This window comes from Somniosus microcephalus, chromosome 5, assembly GCF_052327205.1.
Source record: "Somniosus microcephalus isolate GS21.2 chromosome 5, FLI_Smic_1.0, whole genome shotgun sequence".
In the NCBI taxonomy this organism is placed as follows: Eukaryota; Metazoa; Chordata; class Chondrichthyes; order Squaliformes; family Somniosidae; genus Somniosus; species Somniosus microcephalus.
This window is the reverse complement of record NC_140991.1, coordinates 2,811,879-2,825,085: the sequence shown is the minus strand read 5'-3', so window position 1 is coordinate 2,825,085 and position 13,207 is coordinate 2,811,879. Positions and strand designations below refer to the sequence as shown.

Below are 13,207 nucleotides of genomic sequence, written 5' to 3'. Positions count from 1 at the left end.
CTCCCAGGGCAGGTACAGCACAGGGTTAGATACTGAGTAAAGCTCCCTCTACACTGTCCCATTCAACACTCCCAGGGCAGGTACAGCATGGGGTTAGATACAGTGTAAAGCTCCCTCTACACTGTCCCATCAAACACTCCCAGGGCAGGTACAGCACATGTTAGATACAGAGTAAAGCTCCCTCTACACTATCCCATCAAACACTCCCAGGGCAGGTACAGCACCGGTTAGATACAGAGTAAAGCTCCCTCTACACTGTCCCATCAAACACTCCCAGGGCAGGTACAGCACGGGTTAGATACAGAGTAAAGCTCCCTCTACACTGTCCCATCAAACACTCCCAGGGCAGGTACAGCACATGTTAGATACAGAGTAAAGCTCCCTCTACACTATCCCATCAAACACTCCCAGGGCAGGTACAGCACCGGTTAGATACAGAGTAAAGCTCGCTCTATAGTGTCGCATCAAACAATAAATATCTCGATCAATATGTCTCCAGTCCAACAAGGAAGGAAGCAGTGTTGGATCTGGTTCTGGGGAATGAAGTAGGACAAGTGGAGTGTGTTACAGTAGGAGATCATCTCGCTAACAGTCACCACAACTTAATTCAGTTTCGAGTAATTATGGAAAGAAACCAGAAAATATCAGAGGTAGAAATGCTGAGCTGGGGAAGGGCTAATTTCAGTGATTTAAGAAGAGACCGAGCACAGGTAGATTGGAAAAGGCGATTGCAGGGTAAAGCAGGAACGGAGCAATGGATGGCATTCAGGGAAGGGTTAGTTCAGGTACAAACTAGGCATGTCCCTTTGAAGGGCAAAGGTAGAGTATCCAAAGCTAATGCACCCTGGATGACAAAGGAAATAAAAGTTAAAATATAACACAAAAAGAGGCTTATGATAAATGTCAGGAGCAAGATTCAGTTCATAACCAGGAAAATTATGGAAAGTACAGGAGGGAATTGGAAAAGCTATTACGGGAGGCAAAGAGAGGTTATGAGAAAAGATTAGCAGGCAACATTAAGTTGAGCCCGAAAACTTTTTATAAACATTCACAAAGGCTGTGAATGATGTGAAGGTTACACTAAGAGAGAGGAAGTTATGGGCAGGATAGTAATAGTTAGAGAAGATGTACTAAAAAGATTAGCATTACTGAAAGTTGGTAAGTCGCCTGGTCCGGATGGAATGCATCCGAGGTTGTTGAAAGGAGCAAAGGTAGAAATAGCAGAGGCTCTGGTCACAATCTTTCAACCCTCGTTGGATACAGGAGCAGTGCCAGAGGACTGGAGGGGTGCTAATGTTATACTATTCAAGAAATGAGAGGGGGATTAAGCAGGAAACTACAGCCCAGTCAGCCTAACATCAGAGGTAGGCAAATTATTGGAAACCATTATCAGGGACAAGATAACCTTTTATTTGGAAAGGAATGGGTTAATCAAGGAGAGCCAGCATGGATTTGTTAAAGGTAAATCATGTCTGACGAACTTGATTGAATTTTTTGACGAGTTAACAGGGAAGGTTGGTGCAGGAGGGAGGGCTTTAGTTTCCTGGATCACTGGATCTGCTTCTGGGGAAGGTGGGACCTGTACAAGTCGGACGGGTTGCACCTGAACCGGAACAGGACCAACATCCATGCAGGGAGGTTTGCTAGTACTGTTGCGGGGGGTTTAAACTAACTTGGCAGGGGGATGGGATACGGAGTGGAGCTATAGTAGGGGGTGATGCACAACCAAATATAGAGGAAAAAACAAGTCAACCTGGAGGGCAGAGCAAATATGTAATGGCACAAGGGAGTATGGCAAGGCTGGATGGCATTCATTTTAATGCTAGGAGCCTTTCGAGTAAGGCAGATGAATTGAAGGTGTTGATGAACAAATGGGAGTATGATATTGTTGCTATCACAGAGACATGGTTGAGGGAGGGGCAGGACTGGCAGCTCAATATTCCGGGGTATAGAATCTTCAGGCGAGACAGAGGGGGGTGTAAAAGAGGAGGGGGTGTCGCAATTTTAATCAAGGAGTCAATTACTGCTGTAAGGAGACATGATATATTAACAGGTTCCTCTAATGAGGCCATATGGGTAGAACTTAAAAACAAAAAGGGGACAAGCACTTTGCTGGGAGTGTACTATAGGCCCCCAAACAGTCAGGGGGAGATAGAGGAACAGATATGTAGGCTAATCTCAGACAAGTGTAGAAATAATAGGGTAATAATAGTAGGGGATTTCAACTTCCCCAATATTAACTGGGATAGTCAGAGTGTGAAAGGCTTAGAGGGTGTGGAATTCTTAAAGTGCATCCAGGAGAGCTTTTTGAACCAGCATGTCGAAAGTCCTACAAGAGAGGGGGCGGTACTGGACATAATTCTAGGGAATGTAGCCGGGCAAGTGGTAGAAGTGTCAGTAGGAGAACATTTTGGTGACAGTGACCATTATTCGGTGAGATTTAAGGTAGTAATGGAAAAGGACAAAGATGGACCGGAAATAAAGGTTCTAAATTGGGGAAAGGCCGATTTTAATATGATAAGGCAGGATCTGGCCAAAGTGGATTGGGATCAGCTACTTGTAGGAAAATCCACATCAGAGCAGTGGGAGTCTTTCAGAAAGGAAATAGAGAGAGTACAACGCCAACATGTTCCCATAAAGGTCAAGGGTGGGACCAACAAGCCCAGGGAACCCTGGATGTCAAGGGATATACAAGAATGGATTAGGAAAAAAAGGGAGGCTTTTGGCAGATACAAAGGACTAAAAACATTGGAGGCCCTAGAGGAGTATAGAAAGTGCAGGGGGGTACTTAAAAAATAAATTAGGAGAGCAAAGAGGGGGCATGAAATACACTGGGGGGCAAAATAAAGGAAAATCCCACGGTGTTTTATAAGTATATTAAGGGCAAGAGGGTAACCAGGGAAAGAGTAGGGCCCACTGGGGACCAAAGTGGCAAATCTGTGTGTAGAGCCGGAAGATGTAGGTGAGGTTTTAAATGAATATTTTGCATCTGTGTTCACTATGGAGAAGGGTGATGTAGGCATAGAAATCAAGCAGGGGGATTGTGATATACTTGAACAAATTAGTATTGAGAGGGAGGAGGTACTAGCGGTTTTAGCGGGCTTAAAAGTGGATAAATCCCTAGGCCCTGATGGGATGTATCCCAGGCTGCTGTGTGAGGCAAGGGAGGAGATTGCAGGGGCTCTGACACAAATTTTCAGAACCTCTCTGGCCACAGGGGAGGTGCCAGAGGACTGGAGAACAGCTAATGTAGTACCATTTTTCAAGAAGGGTAGTAGGGATAAACCAGGGAATTACAGGCCAGTGAGCCTAACATCAGTGGTAGGGAAATTATTGGAAAAAATTCTGAGGGACAGAATTAGTCACCACTTGGAGAGGCAGAAATTAATCAAGGATAGTCAGCATGGCTTTGTTAGGGGGAGAACATGTCTAACCAATTTGATTGAATTTTGAGGGGGTGACTAGGTGTGTGGATGAGGGTAGTGCAGTTGATGTAAGGCTTTTGACAAAGTTCCACATGGAAGATTGGTCAAGAAGGCAAGAGCCCATAGGATCCAGGGCAATTTGGCACATTGGATCCAAAATTGGCTTAGTGGCAGGAGGCAGAGGGTGATGGTCGAAGGTCGTTTTTATGAATGGAAGCCTGTGTCCAGTGGTGTACCGCAGGAATCGGTGCTGGGTCCTTTGCTGTTTGTAGTGTACATTAATGATTTAGATATGAATGTAGGAGGTATGATCAGTAAGTTTGCAGATGAAACGAAAATTGGTGGAGTGGTAAATAGCGAGGAGGGAAGCCTCGGGCTACAGGATGCTATAGACGGGATAGAAACATAGAAGATAGGAGCAGGAGTAAGCCATTCGGTCCCTCGAGCCTGCTCCGCCATTTAATGAGATCATGGCTGATCATCCAAATTCAGTACCCTGTCCCTGCTTTCTCCCCATATCCCTTTAGCCTTAACAAATATATCCAACTCCTTCTTGAATACATTTAATGAATTGGCCTCAACTGCCTTCTGTGGTAGAGAATTCCACAGGTTCACCGCTCTCTGGGTGAAGAAATTCCTCCTCATCTCAGTCCTAAATGGCTTACCCCTTATCTTTAGACTGTGACCCCTGGTTCTGGACTCCCCCGCCATCAGGAACATCCTTCCTGCATCTAGTCTGTCTACTCCTGTTAGAATTTCATAAGTTTCAATGAGATCCCCTCTCATTCTTCTAAACTCCAGCTAATATAAGCCCAATCGACCCAATCTCTCCTCATACGTCATTCCTTCCATCCCAGGTATCAGTCTGGAGAATCTTCGCTGCACTCCATGGCAAGAACATCCTTCCTCAGATAAGGTGACCAAAACTGCACACAATACTTAAGGTGTGGTCTCGCCAAGGCCCTGTACAACTGCAGCAAGACATCCTTGTTCCTGTACTCGAATCCTCTCGCTATGAAGGCCAACATATCATTTGCCTTCTTAACCGCCTGCTGCACCTGCATGTTTACCTTCAGCGACTGGTGCATAAGGACACCCAGGTCTCGTTTCACTTCCCCTTCTCCCAATCTATTGCCGCTCAGATAATAATCTCCCTTCCTGTTTTTGCCACCAAAGTGGATAACCTCACATTTATCCACATTATACTGCATCTGCCCAATCACCCAATCTGTTCAAATCATACTGGAGCTTCTCGGCATCCTCCTCACAGCACACACGTCCACCCAGCTTTGTGTCACCTGCAAACTTGGAGATATTACATCTAGTTCCCTCGTCTAGATCATTAATATATATTGTGAATAGCTGGGGTCCTAGCACCGATCCCTGCAGTACCCCACTAGTAACTGCCTGCCACTCGGAAAAAGACCCGTTTATTCCAACTCTTTGCTTCCTGTCTGCCAACCAGTTCTCTATCCAAGTCAGTACCTTACCCCCAATCCCATGTGCTTTAACTTTACATGCCAATCTCTTATGCGGGACCTTATCGAAAGCCTTCTGAAAGTCCAAATGCACCACATCCACTGGTTCTCCCTCATCTATTCTACCAGTTACATCCTCAAAAAATTCCAGTAGATTAGTCAAGCACGATTTACCTTTTGTAAATCCATGTTGACTTTGTCCGATCCTGTCACTGTTTTCCAAGTGCTCTGCTATTACATCTTTTATAATGGACTCTAGCATTTTCCCCACTACCAATGTCAGGCTTACATAGATACATAGAAGATAGGAGCAGGAGTAGGCCATTCGGCCCTTCGTGCCTGCTCCGCCATTTAATGAGATCATGGCTGATCCTTTAATTCAGTATCCCGTCCCCGCCTTCTCTCCGTAACCCTTAACCCCTTTTGCCCGTAGAAATATATCTAATTCCCTCTTAAATATATTTAATGAGCTGGCGTACACTGCCCTCTGTGGCAATGAGTTCCACAGGTTCACCACTCTCTGAGTGAAGAAATTCCCCCTCATCTCTGTCCTAAATGGTTTAGCCCTTATCCTTAAATTATGTCCTCTAGTTCTGTTCTCACCCGCCAAGGGAAACATTCCTTCTGCATCCAGTCTGTCTAGACCTGTCAGAATTTTATACACTTCTATGAGGTCCCCTCTCAATCTCCTAAACTCCAGTGTGTACATCCCTAAACTACATAGTCTCTCCTCATAGGTCATTCCCGCCATTCCTGGTATCAGCCTGGTGAATCGCCGCTGCACCCCCTCCATGGCAAGAACATCCTTCCTCAGATGAGGCGACCAAAACTGTACACAGTACTCGAGGTGTGGTCTCACCAGTGCCCTGTACAGCTGCAGCAAGGTATCCCTGTTCCTGTATTCTAACCCTTTTGCTATGAAGGCCAGCATACCGTTTGCCTTCTTGACCGCCTGTTGCACCTGCATGCTCGCCTTCAGTGACTGGTGTACAAGAACACCCAGGTCTCTCTGTACTTCCCCCTCTCCCAATCTATTGCCATTTAAATAATAATTTGCCCTCCCGTTCCTGCACCCAAGGTGGATAACTTCGCACTTGTCCACATTATAGTGCATCTGCCATTTATCCGCCCAATCGCCCAGTCTGTCCAAATCGCTCTGGAGCTTCCTGGTCTCTTCCTCTGAGCCCACCCCACCTCCTAGTTTAGTGTCGTCTGCAAATTTGGAAATGCTGCATCCGACTCCCTGATCCAGGTCATTAATGTAAATTGTGAACAGCTGGGGGCCCAGGACAGATCCCTGTGGTACCCCACTTGTTACTGCCTGCCATTCAGAAAATGAGCCGTTTATTCCAACTCTCTGTTTTCTATCTGACAGCCAGTTCCCTATCCACGCCAAAACTTTCCCCTTTATCCCATGAGCCTCAATTTTCCATGCTAATCTTTTATGTGGGACCTTATCGAAGGCCTTTTGGAAGTCCAGGTACACCACATCTACTGGCTCTCCCCCATCTATTCTACCAGTTACTCCCTCAAAAAATTCCAATAGATTAGTCAAGCACGATTTACCCTTTGTAAATCCATGTTGACTCTGTCCTATCCTGTCCCCATTTGCTAAGTGCTCCGCTATTTCATCCTTAATGATGGACTCCAGCATTTTGCCCACAACTGATGTAAGGCTTACAGGTCTGTAATTACCTGCTTTTTCCCTACCCCCCTTTTTGAATAGTGGGGTAACGTTAGCTACCCTCCAATCCATCGGCACTGTTCCCGAGTCTAATGAATTCTGAAAAATCATCCTTAGTGCATCCGCTATCTCTAGGGCCACCTCCTTCAGTACCCTAGGATGCATGTTATCAGGCCCTGGGGATTTGTCCACCTTCAATCCCTTTAGCTTCCTTAACACCATATCCTTAGAGATATTGATTTGCGTCAGTTCCTCCTTTGCCAATGTCCCTATTTTTCCCGATATCCCAGGGAGGTTTTTTGTGTCTTCCTTCGTAAAGACTGACCCAAAGTATGCATTTAGTTGATCTGCCATTTCCTTATTTCCCATTATATATTCCCCCGTATCTGACTGCAATGGACCAACTTTGGTTTTCACCAGTCTTTTCCTTTTGATATATTTATAAAAGCTTTTGGAGTTAGTTTTTATATTTTCCGCCAGCTTGTTTTCGTACCGGTCTATAATTCCCCATTTTCGCTCTACCACCTTATTTAAATAGTGGGGTTACATTAGCTATTCTCCAAACTATTCTGCACAACAAGATTGCTAATTAATCCTTTCTCATTACATAATACCCAGTCTAAGATGGCCTGATCTCTGGTTGGTTCCTCGACATATTGGTCCAGGAAACCATCCCGTATAGACTCCAGGAATTCCTCCTCCACAGTATTGTTACTAATTTTGTTAGCCCAATCTATATGTAGATTAAAGTCATCCATGATAACTGCTGTGCCCTTATGACACGTGTCTCTAATTTCCCATTTAATGCCATCCCCAACCTCAGCATTACTGTTTGGGGGTCTGTATACAACTCCCACTAATGTTTTCTGCCCCTTGGTATTTCTCAGCTCTACCCATACAGATTCCACATCATCAGAGCTAATATCCTTCCTTACTATTGTGTTAATCTCCTCTTTAACCAGCAATGCTACCACCTCCTTTTCCTTTTTGCCTGTCTTTCCTGAATATTGAATACCCCTGGATGTTGAATTCCCAGCCTTGGTCACCCTGGAGCCATGTCTCCGTAATCCCAATTATATCATATCCATTTACATCTATTTGGGCAGCTAATTCATCCACCTTATTACGAATGTTCTTTGTATTAAGACACAAAGGCCTAGAAATTGGGTATAGCCCCGCTTGAGGCGTTAGAACTGGCGCTGCACAAAGTTTATAGCCAGACGCAACTTATCGCCGCCTGGCACGATATTGGGTTGCATCGCCCCCAAAGGTGATTGAGGCGCGAATTCAGACGTTGCGCGGGACTCCTAAGGCGCTAAACTTCCAGCGCAACCCAATATCGGCGCGGACGGGCGCAGCGCAGGTGCTCTCAATTACCGATAACCACGAGACTTCCAGGCGCCGGCCGGCTCTTAAAGGGGTGGGTCAGTCAGCCTCAGCTTCCACACTCAGCGCCTTGTAGGCCTCAGAACAGGCCCTTCTCTGGCGCAAAATACTTGGACCAGATGGAGAAGGTGAGACAGAGAGCAGAGCGCTTCAGCAATGAGGCTCTGGAGCAATTGGTGGCCGCAGTGGAGCGCCGTCGCGATGTTCTGTATCAAGACAATGGCAGGAGGCCGAATCAAAAGGAATACCGCCGAGCTTGGAGGGATGTTTCTCAGAGGGTCAACTCCAGCAGCATGGTGACCAGGAGCCCTGTACAGTGCAGGAAGAAATTCAACGACCTCACTCGGGTCGTGAGGGTGAGTGGTGTTTATGCAAACTTCTGATTCCCTCCATCTGCACCTGACTTTATGGCTACAGGGTGCGCGATGCCCCAATGGCCATGTGTCAGCAAGCACCCATGGCCCTTTCTGGGCACACACATGCACATTTGACTCAGGGCATCATGTAAGGGCTCTTCCACCATGGGGGGCATGAGATGATCACTCAGGGCATCATGTAAGGGCTCTTCCACCATGGGGGGCATGAGATGATCACTCAGGGCATCATGTAAGGGCTCTTCCACCATGGGGGGCATGAGATGATCACTCAGGGCATCATGTAACATAACTTCCCCTTCTTTCCACTGCAGTCCAAGCTGGCAAAGATTCGCAAAGACCAGCTTCGAACCGGTGGAGGACCTCCACAAGTGGTCACTCTGACGGATCTTGAGGAGAGAGTGCACCAGATTCTTGGAGGACGTCTGAGTGGTCCTGTTACCACTGCAGCTGCCAGCCCCATTGTCGACAGCGATGGTAATGTTCTCACCTTTTACAGCTGTCTCCTTCCACTTGGTCCCCCCGCCAGCATGCTTTCTCACTGTGGAGCCATGTCAGAGCCTTGCCGCAATCTGGCATGCCTTGCTGCCAACCGGTCCTTTTGCTAAAGCCACTCTTCCACCTCCTTGCTTTCAGATGCTGCATCACCAGCTCGGGATCCGCGCCCTGAAGCTGCCAGTGCCAGTGCCTCCGGAGGCGAGGATCAGGAGGAAGTCACACCATCCGTTCCAGCCGCAGGGGAGCCTTCACATCTGCAGACTGGGGATAGTAGTTCCCTGGAGGGGAGGGGGCGGGGCTCTGATGAGGAACCAGTTGCCGGAACAAGCGGCCTGCATCAACGCGAGGGGGGTAGGCAAGTTCGGGCACCGGCTCCCCGGAGAGCAAGGCAGGGAACGATGACTGCTGCACGGAGTGCAGAGGAGGTGCGTAGCCTGGCTGAAATGAGCACCCAGGCCCGGCTCAAGCACACTGAGCTTATGGCTGCAGTGGGGAGGATGCCTCAGTCGATAGAAACACTGGCAAAGAGTGTGCTAGACTTTGGGGCAGCAATGGAGAGGACTGTAGTGTATGTACTTTGCAGAAGGAACTATATTCTGCAGCCCCTGTATACTGCAGTACCAGTGGTGACCACCCCTGTATATAAGCCTGTGTAGTAACTTTTGCATAGTAGTTCCAGTTTGTCTCCACTCAGTAAAGACCTGTTATAACCAACTCCTGCAGTCCGTGTCTCAATTACACACGGACATAATAAGGACTGTCCAGGGCTTTGGGGCAGCAATGGAGAGGAGTGTCCAGGGCTTCGAGGCCGCTATGGAAAGGACTGTTCAGAGCTTCGGACAATCCCTGGAAAGGTCTGTCCAGGGCCTGTCCGAGGCAGTGGAATGGACTGCTCCGGCCTTGTCCGAAGCAATGGAAAGAACTGTCCAGGGCTTCTCCGAAGCACTGGCACCTGCCACACAGGTCCTCACTGCTGCCACACAGTCACTTGCTGGCCTCGTCCACACCCAGATTGAGGCAACGCGAACTCTCACTGCATCAGCTAGGATCACCCCGGGCCCTTCCAGTAACACACGAGGCCAGGAAGCAGTGGAGCAGTCGATTGTGGCGGATGAGCCGAACCGGTCCCCTTAGAGAGACAGTGTGTCCTCCGACCATGGTGCAGGTGTCCTCTCTCGGCAGGTGACCATTGCTCTTGCCACCGCTGGAACGTCTGCAGTGCAGCTGCCACCACCTGCAGTGCACACTGCTTCCAGCCATGGCCAGATCAAGCAGCCAGCCTCCGCACCCTCCAAGCCCAGAGGTCGTCCAGCCCGTCCCTCAGGGGCTTCTGCGCTTCCAGACAGTCAGCAGGCGTCCCCCAGCCTTGACACCGCCACTGGGGTTCAATTACGTAGGAGCAGCAGGGAGGGAAGGGGCCGACCGTGAAAGAGAAGTCGGTCTCCATCAAGGGGCCAGCAGTAGAGGGAGTTGCTGAGACGTTTCTTTCTCCAAATTCAAGGACGCCCTCACCTGTTGTGATTGTTTGTGATGGTTGGTTTAGTTTTGCGGCTTTGCCAGAGAGTTAACTGTTATTTTGTTAGTTATGGTTTCTGTTGACATGACGTTGTTATGCTGGAAGGAAGCACTTTTTTGACAATAAAGAAAAAGTTTTATTTACAATGGTACTCGTAACTCTTTACACTCATGGTGGCCTTCATAGGCTTTGTACGATCTGAAGTGCGCAGGACGAATGACACCCATAATTCCGTCAGAGGGGCCTAGAACCGAGTCCTTATGAGCCTCTGACGGACGGCCCTTCCAGTTTCAGGAGCCCTCCCATCTTCCTCCTCCTCCTCCTCCTCCTCGTCCGCCTACTCTTCCTCCTCCTCCTCCTCCTCCTCCTCCTCCTCGTCCACCTGCTCTGCTGGACCTTGAGGGTCGGCTGGCATTGGCTGGGTTTGTCGAATGGCCAAGTTGTGGAGCATGCAGCAAACGACGATGATGCGACCCACTTGCTCCGGCGAGCACTGCCGGGCTCCCCCCGAATGGTCTAGACAGCGGAAACGCTGTTTGAGCACACCAATAGTGTGCGCCACAATGTTCCTGGTCGCCTGATGGCTGCTGTTGTAAAGCTCTTCTGCCGGGGTGGCGGGCAAACCTACCTGTCCTGCTTCCTTCAGGGATCTATGTACATGCACACCAAGGTCCCTCTGATCCTCTGTCCTTCCTAGGGTCCTACCATTCATTGTGTATTCCCTTGCCTTGTTAGTCCTCCCAAAATGCATCACCTCACACTTTTCAGATTTAAATTCCATTTGCCACTGTTCTGCCCATCTGACCATCTCTAGATGTCCTAGGGGGAGTGTTTGCTAGTGCTGTTGGGGAGGATTTAAACTAAAATGGCAGGGGCTTGGAACCTGTGCAGGGAGACAGAGGAAAGGGAAGCAAGGATAGAAGCAATAGACAGGAAGGAGAAAAGCAAAAGTGGCAGTCAGAGAAATCAAGGGTGTAAATCAAACATGGCCACAGTAAATAATAATTCTAAAAGGTCTAAGAGTGTTAAAAAAACAAGCCTGAAGGCTTTGGCCTAGAAATTCAGTTGTTTGCGCCAGCGATTAGCGCCTAAAGAGCCCGAGAATTGGGGCGTTACCCAATGTTCGGGCGGGCGCAATGAAGATAGCGACACCTCCCATATTGAGTATCCATTTAGCGCCTGCGCTAACTCTTAGTGCGCGCCCACGTGCGCAGGCAGATCATGACGTCATTTCAGTGTGCAACGCCTTTTTGGCGCCCCGACCGGATATTCGGTGGCACCCGGAACCTTTCCACCTGGCGCTATTAGTGACAGTTGGATGGAACGTTCCCAGGCCCTTCTCGGAGTCATGGGGCGCTATTTAAAGGGGACAGCTCTAGTATAAAAGCTGCAGCCACTTGGCCTGTTCATTCTGATCGTTGCTGGAGAGAGTTGGTGAACTACTGTTGCACAGTATTTTTCGGATTTAGCCTTTGGAGACTTGGGACCTGCAGCCCTGTCCAGAGCAGTTGGAGCGCTAGACATTACTGCGGGTTGCCCGTCTGGCATAGCAATGGGAGCTGCTTTGGAGGGGAACGTCCTCATGGCCGGACACTTGGAAGGGGCACTGAGACGGCAGGAGAGAGGGCCGGGATTGGCCAGAAGGAGGAGGGGCAATGGAGGTCGCCCAATCCGACGATACGCTGCGAGGGTTTTCAGGCAGCAGGTGTCATACCTTACCATGTCGGAGGAGCAGTGTCTGCGAAGGCTCAGATTCGGTAAGGAGGTTGTGACTGAGCTGTGCCACCTGCTTGCTGAAGATCTGCAGCCGCGTCTACGGTGCAGGACCTCTCTGTCGGTGGCCGTCAAAGTGACTGTTGCCCTGAACTTTTACGCCAGCGGATCCTTTCAGTCAGCCACTGGGGACATCGCAAATATATCTCAATTTGCAGTGCATTGTTGCATCCGGCAAGTGACAGCTGCCCTCTATAGAAGGAGGCGTCAATTAATCACCTTCCCTGTGACCCTGGAGAAGCAGGCGGAGCGCGCTCAGGGATTCGCTGCTATTGCGGACTTCCCCATGGTGCAGGGGGCCCTTTAAATAGCGCCCCCCGACTCCGAGAAGGGCCTGGGAACGTTCCATCCAACTGTCACTAATAGCGCCAGGTGGAAAGGTTCCGGGCGCCACCGAATATCCGGTCAGGGGTGCCAAAAAGGCGTTGCACACTGAAATGACGTCATGATCTGCCTGCGCATGTGGGCGCGCACTAAGAGTTAGCGCAGGTGCTAAATGGATACTCAATATGGGAGGTGTCGCTATCTTCATTGCGCCCGCCCGAACATTGGGTAACCCCCCAATTCTCGGGCTCTTTAGGCGCTAATCGCTGGCACAAACAACTGAATTTCTAGGCCAAAGCCTTCAGGCTTGTTTTTTTAACACTCTTAGACCTTTTAGAATTATTATTTACTGTGGCCATGTTTGATTTACACCCTTGATTTCTCTGACTGCCACTTTTGCTTTTCTCCTTCCTGTCTATTGCTTCTATCCTTGCTTCCCTTTCCTCTGTCTCCCTGCACAGGTTCCCAAGCCCCTGCCATTTTAGTTTAAATCCTCCCCAACAGCACTAGCAAACACTCCCCCTAGGACATCTAGAGATGGTCAGATGGGCAGAACAGTGGCAAATGGAATTTAAATCTGAAAAGTGTGAGGTGATGCATTTTGGGAGGACTAACAAGGCAAGGGAATACACAATGAATGGTAGGACCCTAGGAAGGACAGAGGATCAGAGGGACCTTGGTGTGCATGTACATAGATCCCCGAAGGAAGCAGGACAGGTAGGTAAGGTGGTTAAAAAGACATATGGGAT

General features: G+C 48.8%; 1 protein-coding gene across 1 annotated transcript in view; it reads right to left on the bottom strand.

Moving 5' to 3' along the window:
• The window catches only part of macf1b (microtubule actin crosslinking factor 1b), a 565,261-nt gene that overhangs the window by 528,683 nt on the left and 23,371 nt on the right, over positions 1–13,207 (bottom strand). The window lies entirely within an intron of this gene.